Here is a 12076-nt window from a genome sequence, read left to right on the forward strand (position 1 = left end):
GCCCTGCTTCCTCACCATTTCCTGCCCCTCCACCCATCATTGTATCATTTGCGAACTTGGCCACAAAGCCATCAATTCCTTCATCCAAATCATTTACATACAACATGTAAAGAAGCAGTCCCAACACCGAACCTTGTGACATGCCACTAGTCAATGGCAGCCAACCATAAAAGGGTATCACAGCCCGGTATGGAAACATCAATGCCCTTGAATGGAAAAGCCTAGAAATTAGAATTTTGCTATTGGGATGGTGTTACAGGAGCCTTATGTCCCACACTACCAGGTTCAGGAACAGTTAAAACACTACAACCATCAGATTCCTGAACCAGCATGGATAATTTCACTCAATTCAACTCTGACTTGATTCCAAAACTTATGGACTCACTATCAGGGATTCTACAACTCATGTACATGTGTGAAATTTTTCATTGATTCCATTGTGTTTCTCTGTTCTACTGTGAATGCCTGCAAGAAAAATAATCTCAGGGTTGTATATGTTGACATATACATACTTTGAAAATAAATTTACTTTTCAATTTTGAGCATTTGCCACATGATTGAACTTTGAAATTTAAGTTCACTCTGTGACCCTGGAAATTCATGATTTCTATGAACAATAAACTCAGATTAACCTGTGAGCAGTAACTTCTGCCAGTGCCTGGTATAACATCTCCATTTTGCAGAATTCATTATTCTCCTTCCCAGCCATCAAGACCGACAAGAGCAGAATTACTGTAAGGTGAACTTGGGTAGGTTTTACTTTTCATCTTTCTCTTGCATGCAGCAGTCTAATATTTTCCGCTTTATTGAATTCGATTTCCTTGCTAAGAGGAAAGCCCCCGATGATTTGCTTTAGCAAGAAATTAACCGAGATGCCACAGAATGTTTCCAGATGTCCCGGCGTGAGAAATATGCACTATTCACAAGGCAGTGGCAGGCACTCAGCCGTCTTCTGCAAGGATTATGCTGTAAATGACGTAGGTTAACGTCAGCTGAGAGTAAACCGTGAGATAGATTAGGGTCTTCCGGTGCTAGCCCTGTTTCCTCTTTCTTTTCTGTTGTGAGGTTTTTATAATCTTGCTGTGGTAAACCTGCCACATGTCTCTGTGTGCCTCTGGAGGAAATCGTCAATTCCTGTTCAGCGTACAGCCCTCTTCCTTGAAATTTGATTTGATCACTTGGAACTGATTTTACTTTTTTTTGGGGGTGCTGGAAGCATGGGGTAATTCTACAAAAGCCTTTCGAGAAATGCAGTTTTCTTTTGGTAAAACGAAGATAATCACAGCTATCGTGTAGATAATGTCTGTTGTGCAATAGCAGTTGTTTTTTCCTGTATACGTTCCCTCAACTTTCCTGTCATTCAAGATTATACAGTCAGTGGCCTCTTTATTAGGTACACCCTGTGTGTTCAAAAGGTGAACCATCAAAAGGCAGCATCCATTATTAAGGACCCTCATCACCCAGACCATGCCCTCTTCTCATTGCTACCATCAAGGAGAAGGTACAGGAGCCTGACGACACACTCTCAACGATTCAGGAACAGCTTCTTCCCCTTCAGCATCAGACTTCTGAATGGGCATTGAACCCATGAACACCACATCACTATATAGTTTTTATATACAATATATTTCTTATTGTAATTTATTATAGATTATTATATATTGCAAAGTACTGCAGCTGCAAAACAATAAAGTTCGCAACAAATACCCAGGGCTGTGTGCTCAGTCCACTGCTGTTCACTCTGCTGATCCACAGCTGTGCTGCAACACACAGCTCGAACCACATCATCAAGTTCGCCGATGGTGGTGGGTCTCATCAGCAAGAATGATGAGTCAGCACGCAGAGAGGGTGTGCAGCGGCTAACGGACTTGTGCAGAGCCAGCGACCTGTCTCTGAATGTGAACAAAACAAAAGAGATGGTTGGTGCCTTCAGGAGGGCACAGAGTGACCACTCCCCCGCTGGACATCGACGGCTCCTTGGTAGAGATCATTAAGAGCACCAAATTTCTTGGTGTTCACCTGGCGGAGAATCTCACCTGGTCCCTCAACACCAGCTCCATAGCAAAGAAAGCCCAGCAGCGTCTCTACTTTCTGTGAAGGCTGAGGAAAGTCCATCTGAGGAAGGTCTGTAGTTTAGTGTAGTTTTTTGCGTTGTTTTACGTAGTTCAGTGTAGTTTTTGTATTGTTTCATGTAGCACCATGGTCCTGAAAAACGTTGTCTCGTTTTTATTGTGTACTGTACCAGCAGTTATGGTCGAAATGACAATAAAAGCTGACTTGACTTGACAGTGATGTTAAACCTGATTCTGATTCATGGTCTTCTCCTGCTGTAGCCCATCCACTTCAAGGTTCGGAACGTTGCGCATTCAGAGATGCTTTTCTGCACACCACTACTGTAATGCATCGTTATTTGAGTTACTGTCGCAGTCCTGTCAGCTTGAACCAGTCTGGCCATTCTCCTCTGACCTCTCTCATTAACAAGGCAATAACACCTACAGAATTACTACTCACTTGATGATCATTCTCTGTAAATTCTAGAGCAGGGGTTCTGAACCTTTTCAATGCCCTTATCATTAACTGAGGGGTCCACAGACCCCAGGATAGGAACCACTGCTCTAGAGACTACTGCGCATAAAAAATCCCAGGGGATCCACAGTTTCGGAGATACCCAAACCACCCTGTCTGGCGCCAACAAGCATTCCACGGTCAAAGTCACTTAAATCACATTCTTTCCCATCTGATGTTTGGGCTGAACAACAACTGAACCTCTAGACCATATATGTCAAACTCAAGGCCCGCGGTGGAATTATCTTTGGCCCGCGAGATAATATCTAATTACTATTAAAGCTGGCCCCAGTAATCGAAGCGCCTATGGCGTATGATATGGCTAATGCTGAGTTTATTCAGGTACCAGGTTTTCAGGGTTTTTAGTGTTTATTCGGCAGTCTTCTTCATAAGAAACGGAATTTGTAAAGTGAAACACTTTGTAGTTATAGCAGAGACTGAGACATGAGAGCAGGCTGAAAAAACGGAGGCAACGAAAGCTGCGTTCGCACGCGTCCGACTGATCCGGCCCGCATGAAGCTGCATTTTGCTCAATCCGGCCCGTGACCTAAAATGAGTTTGACACCCCTGCTCTAGACTATCTCTAGATGCTTTGGTGCATTGAATTGCTGCCATGTAACTGACTGATTAGAAATTTGCCTTAACAAACAGGTGTACAGGTGAAACTAATAAAATGGCCATTGGGTGTTGACGTGTTCTGCACTTTCCCAGTATTGAGTCATACATTTGTAGAATCACACGGTTATGCAGCACAGAAATGTGCTGTTCATCTCAGCTCATTCAAACCGCCCATCATATCTGACTACACTCCTCTGATTTGCCTGCACTTTGTGCCAAGACTCTTCTTTGACACCCTTCTTCAGTCCTAAAGAAGAGTTTTGGCATGAAACATTAACTGTTTATTATCCTTCACAGATGCTGCCTGACCTACTGAGTTCCTCTGGCATTTTGTGTGTGTTGCTCTGGACTTTCAGAATCTCTTATGTTTTCACAAAGCTAGAAAATGGTTTGAGTCCAGGATGGACACTGAGGCAAGAATGGCCTCCCTCTTGATGCAAGTTTCTGTCATTTCAGCCTGCATACCAGTGCTGGCTCTATTAGGGAGTGGTTCAATTGACTCAGCATCTTACACTCAGTGCAAACATTTCTTTTTCAAGTATTTATCCAAATCCATTTTAAAGGATATTGTTTATCCACTCCTTCTATCCTTTTGGGACATTCCAGAATCCAACTACACAATGCCAACATTCTACTTCAAGTTGGTTTACAGGAACAAATTACCAGGTGTACAGGAACATATTCAAGGAAGTGCTTAAAGCAAGCCTGTATAAATTCAATGTTGCCATTGACTCCTGGGATCCCCTGAAGCACATCTGCTCAAAGAGAGTGAAAGGCATTCTGCAATGGTACTGAGATACTTACAATGTAGCCTCAGGAGCACAAAGAGATGCAACATCAATGCCATCTTTTTTTCATCAAGATGGCGCCGATTATGGCGGCCATGTTGAGAGTTCTGTTCCAAATCTACAGTATGCTAGTAATTTCTACGATTTTCTTCGCATTCTCTGTTCAAGTAGCTAATAGTCACATCAGATGCGATAGACTGACCCTTCTGAACATCGGAAAGAAGGCATTTACCCACGATATGCCGCCTTTTCTACACTGGGATTCCCTGATTCCGCGATCCATGGGAGACTCATCTCTTACACTGCCACTACCTCGGAAGCAGTGCCAGAAGCGAGGGTGAAGGGCCAACGTCCTGTTGAGGCTGAGACAGCATGCAAATCGACCGCCGCTCCCTAGGATAATCCTGGCTAACGTTCAGTCCCTGGATAACAAGCTTTGTGAACTGACAGCCAGAATCTCCTGTCAGCGGGAAACAAAGGAATGCAACGTTTTGTGCTTCGTGGACGGAGCTGATGGAGGAGATACCAGACCATGCCATCCAGCTTTCTGTGTTCTCCCTGTTCCGGGGAGACAGGTTGAAAAACCTCACTGGGAAGAGTATAGGAGGAGGGGTATGCTTCATGGTCAACAATGCTTGGTGCAATCCCCAGAAGGTGCATGCACTCAAATCCTTTTTGTTCCCCAGACCTGGATTACCTGGTGCTGCTGTGCAGACCCTACCGGCTGCCGAGGGAGTTCACGGCTGTTATCATCACAGTGGTGTACATTCCGCTGTAGGCTGATACTGACCTGGCTCCCAAGGAACTGTATGAGACCATCAACACGCTGGAGACTGCACACCCAGAGGCTGCCTTCATCGTCTCCAGTGACTTTAATCGAGCATCGCTGACAAAAACCTCTCCAAAGTTTTGTCAGCACATCCAGGTGAGCACTCGTGGAGAGAACACACTTGACCACTCCTACACTCCATTCCACAATGCTTACAGCCAGCTTTTAGAAAATCAGATCACTCTTCGATCATGTCTCTGCCGATGTACAAGCAGAAGCTGAAACAAGAAGCGGCCATAGTTAAAATCGTCCACCGTTGGTCCGACCAATCGGCTTCGACGCTGCAGGACTGCTTCGATGATGTCAGCTGGAATGTCTTCCGGGATGAGGATGTCTCTGGGTTCACGGATGGAGTCACGTGCTTCATTTGGAAGTGTGTCATTAATGTTGTCCCCCAGAAGTCATTCAGGATCTTCCCGAACCAGAAGACCTGGATCAATAGTTCTGTGCGAGCACACTTACTGTGCGACATTGAGCTTACATCGCTGAAGATCAACTAGAGCTCAAGAAAAGCAGCTACGATCTGCGCAAAGCTATCAAGGCTGCAAAACAACAAAATAGAGAGAAGATTGAGTCAAGGTTCATAATGAACAGCACACGTGACTTGTGGCGAGGGCTGCATACCATCGCAGACTTCAAAGCCAAACGCTGTGGTGCTGCCAACATCACGGCCTCTCTCCCAGATGAGCTCAATCGCTTTTACTCTCGGTTCGATGTCGCTGACTCTGAGCCTCCGAGGAAAGCCACCGCTACAGCCTGCAACCTGGTTGTGGTGAACTACATATACCTGTTTGGACTGCTCCTGTGGCTCCTCCCACAGACCCCTGTATAAAGGCGATTGAGGCCTGAGCCCGGCCTCATTCTCCAGGATGTAGTGTTGTTCATTCTTCCAGTCAATAAAAGCCGATATCTCGCTTCTTACGTCTCAGAGTGAGTTATTGATGGTGCATCACTGGTCATCTCTGAGGCTGAGGTACGCAGATGTTTCCAACGAGTGGACAGTCGCAAGGCTGTGGGACCGGACGGCATCCCAGGGCAAGTACTCAGGATGTGCGCAGCACAACTGGCAGGTGTGGTTACTGACATTTTTAATCTCTCCCCCTCCCAGTGTAGCGTTCCCTCCTGCTTCAAATCACCCACCATTATCCCTTTACCAAAATAGATCACGGTAACATGCCTGAACGACTGGCATCCTGTCGCACTCACCTCAATAATAAGCAAACGTTTGAGAGAATGGTCAAGGATTACATCTGCAGCTGGCTACCACCCACACTGAACCCCCTACAATTCGCCTACCAACACAAATGATTGACAGATGAAGCAATAACCACTGCTCTATATACTGTCTTTACACATCTGGAGAGAAGGATGCTTACGTGAGAATGCTGTTCTTGGACTACAGTTCAGCATTCAACACCATAATTCCATCCAGGCTCGACAAGAAGCTCAGACCTCAGCCTTGACCCTGCCTTGTGCAGCTGGGTCCTAGACTTCCTGTCAGATCACTGACGGGTTGTAAGAGTGGGCTCCCTCACCTCCAACCCACTGACTCTCAATTGAGGAGCCCCTCAGAACTGCGTACTGAATCTCCTTCCTTACTCCCTGTATACCCATGACTGTATTGCCACCCACAGCTCCAATTTTCTAATTAAATTTGCCGACGACACTACAATGATTGGCCTAATCTCAAACAATAACGAGGTGGCCTACAGGGAAGAAATCATCTCTCTGACACAGTGGTGTCAAGAAAACAAACCTCTCCTTCAATGTTGCAAAAACAAAGGAGCTGGTCATGGATTACAGGAGGAATGGAGACGGGCTAACCCCTATTGACATCAATGGATGTGGGGTTGAGAGGGTAAACAGCTTCAAGATCCTTGGCATCCACATCACTGAGGACCTCACGTGGTCTGTACACACCAGCTGTGTGGTGAAAAAGGCACAACAGCACCTCTTTCACCTCAGACAGTTGAGGAAGTTTGGTATGAGCCCCCAAATCCTAAGAACTTTCTACAGAGGCACAATTGAGAGCATCCTGACTGGCTGCATCACTGCCTGGTATGGGAACTGTACCTCCCTCAATCACAGGACTCTGCAGAGAGTGGTACGGACAGCCCAGTGTATCTGTAGTTGTGAACTTCCCATGATTCAGAACATTTACAAGGACAGGCGTGTAAAAAGGGCCTGTAGGATAATTGGGGACCCAAGTCATCCCAACCACAATCTATTCCAGCTGCTACCATCCGGGAAGTGGTACCGCAGCATAAAAGCCAGAACCAACAGGCTTCGGGACAGCTTCTTCCACCAGGCCATCAGACTGATGAACTCATGCTGATTTGAGAGCACTCTATATTACATTGACTGTTCCATTTATTATAAATTACTATGATTGCAACATTGCACATTTAGATGGAGACATAACGTAAAGATTTTTACTCCTCATGTATGTGAAGGATGTAAGAAATAAAGTCAATTCAATTCAACCTCACAAAACTTTTTTGAAAGGTTTTGTAGACTACAGAAGTGGGATGTTTGGCCAATCAGGTTCATGCTGAATATTTGATTTTGTCCATTTTCGTTAAAGATGCAAAATCTAATCTGGGTGTATGGGTTGTCCAGGGAAGGGCGGTACCTCTGGAGAAGGGACATTGTGTCCATTCTGGGGCAGCTCACTCACCTTTGATTCCAACCGGACACTGAGCTCTCATTGGTGGCTCCAAGTAGCTGTTTCCATGTGATGCAGCCACATCCTGGTACACTGCTTCAACAGGCAGAGTAAGTCAGCTGAGGGTAGCTGGTGGCCTCAAACCCCAGTGAGATAGGGACATGCCCGTCCCAGCATATGAAGTCACGATCAGCAGGCTGGACGGATGAGATCTACAGTGAGATCCAATGGCCAGGAAGGTGGTCCTCCAATGCTCTGTGGAGAGAGAAGGGCATGACAAGGCACAGAAGACATCATCCTCTGCAACCAAGGAAGACCCCAGTTTGTGATGCGTGTTCGTACCACTGGACCCAGACTTCCGAGGGCAAGTGAGTGGAACTGCCCCAGTGCAACAGCTTTTCCACTTTAAAAACTCTCCCGCACAGGTTTCTTGTGATCATTGGATACGGCGGACAACCACCACCATCACAGTTTATTGCTGAAGGCCAGCGTTAATGCAACATTAAAGCTGTTTTCATACCATTATCTTCATCCCCTCCGCCACCAGATTTCTGAATGAACAATCAACCCACAAACACTACCTCACTATGTTTCCCCTCTCTTTTTGCGCGGGCAGTTAATGTTATTTTTATATATACTTCTTGTTGTAATTTATTGTTTTGTTGTTGTATTTTGCAATGTACTGCTGCCACAAAACAACGAATTTCACAACATATGTCAGTGATATTAAACCTGATTCTGATTCTGAGCTTTAACCACTGCCAAAAAAAGTCACAATCACACCCTTAACCATGCATCTTTATTCCTGTCATGAAAGCTTTCTGTACTTCAGTATGACATGTAAAGTTACAAAGCCAGAGCATTCTCATATCTCAGCATTAATAGGTATACACTTACAACTCCAACACTATTTTGAATCATATTACTGTAACAGACTCAAGGACTACCTCTTTAGGTCTAACTTCATTCTAGAATAGTGTTAACCAAGTCATGTGAAAACCAAGCTCTATGTTGCAACCTCTTTCGATTTCTATTTTGATTAGAATGTCTGGCTCTGTTATAGGGATCAAACTGGACACACTGGAGGCTGTGGTAGAACAAAGGATCCTACGGAAAATCCTGGCAATTCTGGACAATGTTTCTCACCCTCTGCATGACAACTTGGCTGGACAGAGGAGCGCTTTTAGTGATAGACTAAGGCAAATGAGCTGCTCTAAAGAGCACTATATGAGGTCATTCTTACTCACGGCCATTAGGCTCTATAATGAGTCAACCTACAGCCAGGGAAGTGATAACCCCCTCCTGTTACAGTGTTTGAGGTAACTTATTTTTTATTCTTTCTACTTCTCTTCCAATATTTATATCTGTGCACTTCTAATGCTACTGTGACGCTGTAATTTCCTTTGGAATCAATGAAGTGTCTGTCTATCCATCCATTTATCTATCTATCCAATATTTTTCTACATAACCCAGACCCACAGTGTCTGTGTCTGAAGTTCTTAACATGACTGTCTCATGCTGTCTGCTGCTCCTGCTAAAATTGCAACATACCTGCTTTCAGCTGACTGAAATATCAACAAATGCAGATTGTAAAATATGTTTTTTAATACTCCTTTTTACTTACCATCTCTCCTCAGCCCACGCCTACTGACAGAATACACTTCCAAAGTTGCCAGTACCCACACCATTTCACTCAGTATCCATTTTGGTGTTGCTGCCTGGGTTTCTTTCTTTCTAAATTGGAAGTCTTAAAGTGATGACCTGATTAACCTTGAGATATTCATTTATCTGTTTACTTATTTTTTGTGGGTTAAAGGATCACTATCTGAGAAGATGGTAGTGAATTACTTCCTTGAACCACTGCAGTTACTCTGATGAAGTTACTTCCAAAGTAAAGGTAGGGTGGGTGTTCTGAGAATTAAACCCAGGAATTACCAAAGAACAGCAATGCATAGTCAGTTTCAGTTAATTGGGCCATTAGTTAATCAGAAAGCTACTTATTTGTGACATTCTTAAAGAACAAACACTAACTGGTGAATTAACTGGGATTTCCTTCATTTATTTGGGATGCTATGCTGCTTAGTTGGGAGAGGAGATTGTTGCTGACCAGTTTCTAACTAGCTTCAGTCATGTGGCCATTAGACACCACACCATGCTTAGAGTGACCAGCTTTCAAATAATGTCACTTGTGTGTTTGTGTTTGAAAGAGCAGAGATTTTTGCCACTGATAGTTGGCGAATAACGAACAATAAGATAATTCAGAACTGTTTTGCTCACAGTGATTTCACGTTTTCAGGCTTGGAGATGCCAGAGACAGCCAGGAGTGAAAATGAAATGGTTTCACTACTTCAACAAGATCGGAACTACAAAGAATTTGAAGGTGTTGATAATCATCTTGAATGTTACAATTAAAATGAAGATTTGGAGGATGCAACCATCAAAAGTACTGTTTGGAGGCAGTGTGTTATCTGCATTAGGTGTCTGCGCTAATTTTGTTCATTTACAGTCAATCGAAAGAACACAGCAGCGTACATTAAATGAATACTTCAAATAACAACTATTAGGAGCTAAAACACAGTTTCATAGTAATATAGTACTTTTGATAATGATCTAATTTATTCTGTATTTTATTTAAATACATAACGTGTTACTCAATTAAATGGTAGTTGGTCTTTTTTATACCTTTTTAATAATTTCCTTGAAGCTTCAGCTAATTGGGCCGATGTACTGGTCCCAATGTGTCACAATTAACCAGAATCCACTGTATGTTCAACTCAGGGAAATGTTTAACTTGGAGGCAAACATGAAGATGATAGTGTATTCTGATGTCCCTAATAGAGGACTCAATGCAAGAAGGCTTGATGATTCGATGTTGTGTGATCATCGATGTTGCAGGGTGTGCTACTGATGGGCGGAGTGAATGTTCGCTGCAGTGGACATGGTGCAAATCAAGCGAGGCTGATTTATCCTGAACAGAGCTGGGTCTCCTCGGTGGTGTCAGAGCTATGCTGACCAAATAAAATACATGAGAATAGCTCATATAATCTGTCCCAGGTCAATAGTGGAAAGGGTCTGGGCTATCAGGAGTTAATTTGCCTGCTAGTGAATAGTCATCATGGGTGAGATGCCAGGGGATTGGAGGACAGCTAATGTTGTTCTGTTGTTTAAGAAAAGCTCTAAGAATAAGCCAAGAAATGATAGGCCTGTGAGCCTGACGTCAGATGAGGGAAAGTTATTGGAAGGTGTTCTAAGGGACCAGATATATGAGTATTTGGATAGACAGGGGGTAATTAGGGATCATCAATATGGCTGTGGGCATGGTAAGTTTTGTCTAACCAATCGTATAGTTTTTTTGTGGAAGTTACCAGGAAAGTTGATAAAGGCAAGGCAGTGGATGTTGTCCACTTGGAGTTCAACAAGGCTTTTGACAAGGTCCCTCATGGGAGGTTGGTCAAGAAAGTTCATTCACTCGGCGTTCAACATGAAGTAGTAAATTATACAAAGTTTGTATTAGACACTGGCTTTGCAGAAGAGTAGTTGTAGATGGTTGCCTCTGTGACTGGAGGCCTGTGACAAGTGATGTGTCACAGTTGTCACTGCTGGGTCCATTGTTGTTTGTTATCTATATCAACAATCTGGTTTACTGGATCAGAAAATCTGTGGGGATGACTCCAAGATTGGAGGTGTAGTGGACAGCAAGGAAGACTATTTACATGTACACAACGCTAGAAGAACTCAGCAGGTCAGGTAGCATCCGTGAGAAAAGAGTAGCCAATGTTTCGGGTCGAGACCCTTCATCAGGAATGGAAGACCATTAGGAAGACCATTATGGCTTGCAGTGGGATCTGGACCAGATTAAATTTAATGCAGACAGGTGTGAGGTGTTGCATTTTGGGAGGAACAACCAGGGTAAGTCTTACACAATGAGCAATAGGGCACTGAGGAGTGTGGTAGAACAGAGGGATCTGGGAATATAGATCCATAATTTATTGAAAGTGGAGTCATGAGTAGATGGGGTGTAAAGAAAGCTTTTGGCACATTGATCTTCATAAATCAATGTATTGAGTGCAGGAGATGGGATGTTATGTTGAAGTCATAGGAGACATTGGTGAGGCCTAATTTAGAGTATTGTGTGCAGTTTTGTTCACATACCTACAGAAATTATGTTGATAAGGTTGAGAGAGTACTGGGAAAATTTACAAGGATGTTGCTGGGTCTGGAGGACGTGAGTTAGAGAGAAAGGTTGAATAGGTTAGGACTTTATTCCTTGGAACGTAGAAGATTGAGGGAGGATTTAATAGAGGTATACAAATTTATGAGAGGTATAGATAGGGTAAATGTAAGCAGGCTTTTTCCACTGAGGTTGGTGAGGCTACAACTAGAGGTGAAATTATAAAGGGGAACATGGGGAGAGTGTGAAATGACCTGCCAGCACAAGTGGTGGATGGGAGGTCAACTTTAATATTTAAGAGAAACTCGAATAGGTACATGGATGAGAGGGGTACGGACGGCTCAGTTCTGAGTGCAGGTCAATGGGACTAGACAGATGAATGGTTTGGCACATACTAGATGGGCTGAAAGGCCTGTTTTATGCTGTACTGTACCTTATAA

General features: G+C 43.8%; 1 protein-coding gene across 1 annotated transcript in view; it reads right to left on the minus strand.

Annotated features, from left to right (window-relative positions):
* The window catches only part of LOC140719567 (claudin-4-like), a 92320-nt gene extending 84744 nt beyond the window's left edge, over positions 1-7576 (minus strand). Inside the window, exon 1 of the mRNA XM_073034277.1 lies at positions 7478-7576. The gene's annotated coding sequence lies outside the window, so the exon portion shown is untranslated. The remainder of the gene's footprint in view (positions 1-7477) is intronic.
* Between the last annotated feature and the right edge of the window lie 4500 nt (positions 7577-12076).

Source organism: Hemitrygon akajei, chromosome 32, assembly GCF_048418815.1.
Source record: "Hemitrygon akajei chromosome 32, sHemAka1.3, whole genome shotgun sequence".
NCBI lineage: Eukaryota > Metazoa > Chordata > Chondrichthyes > Myliobatiformes > Dasyatidae > Hemitrygon > Hemitrygon akajei.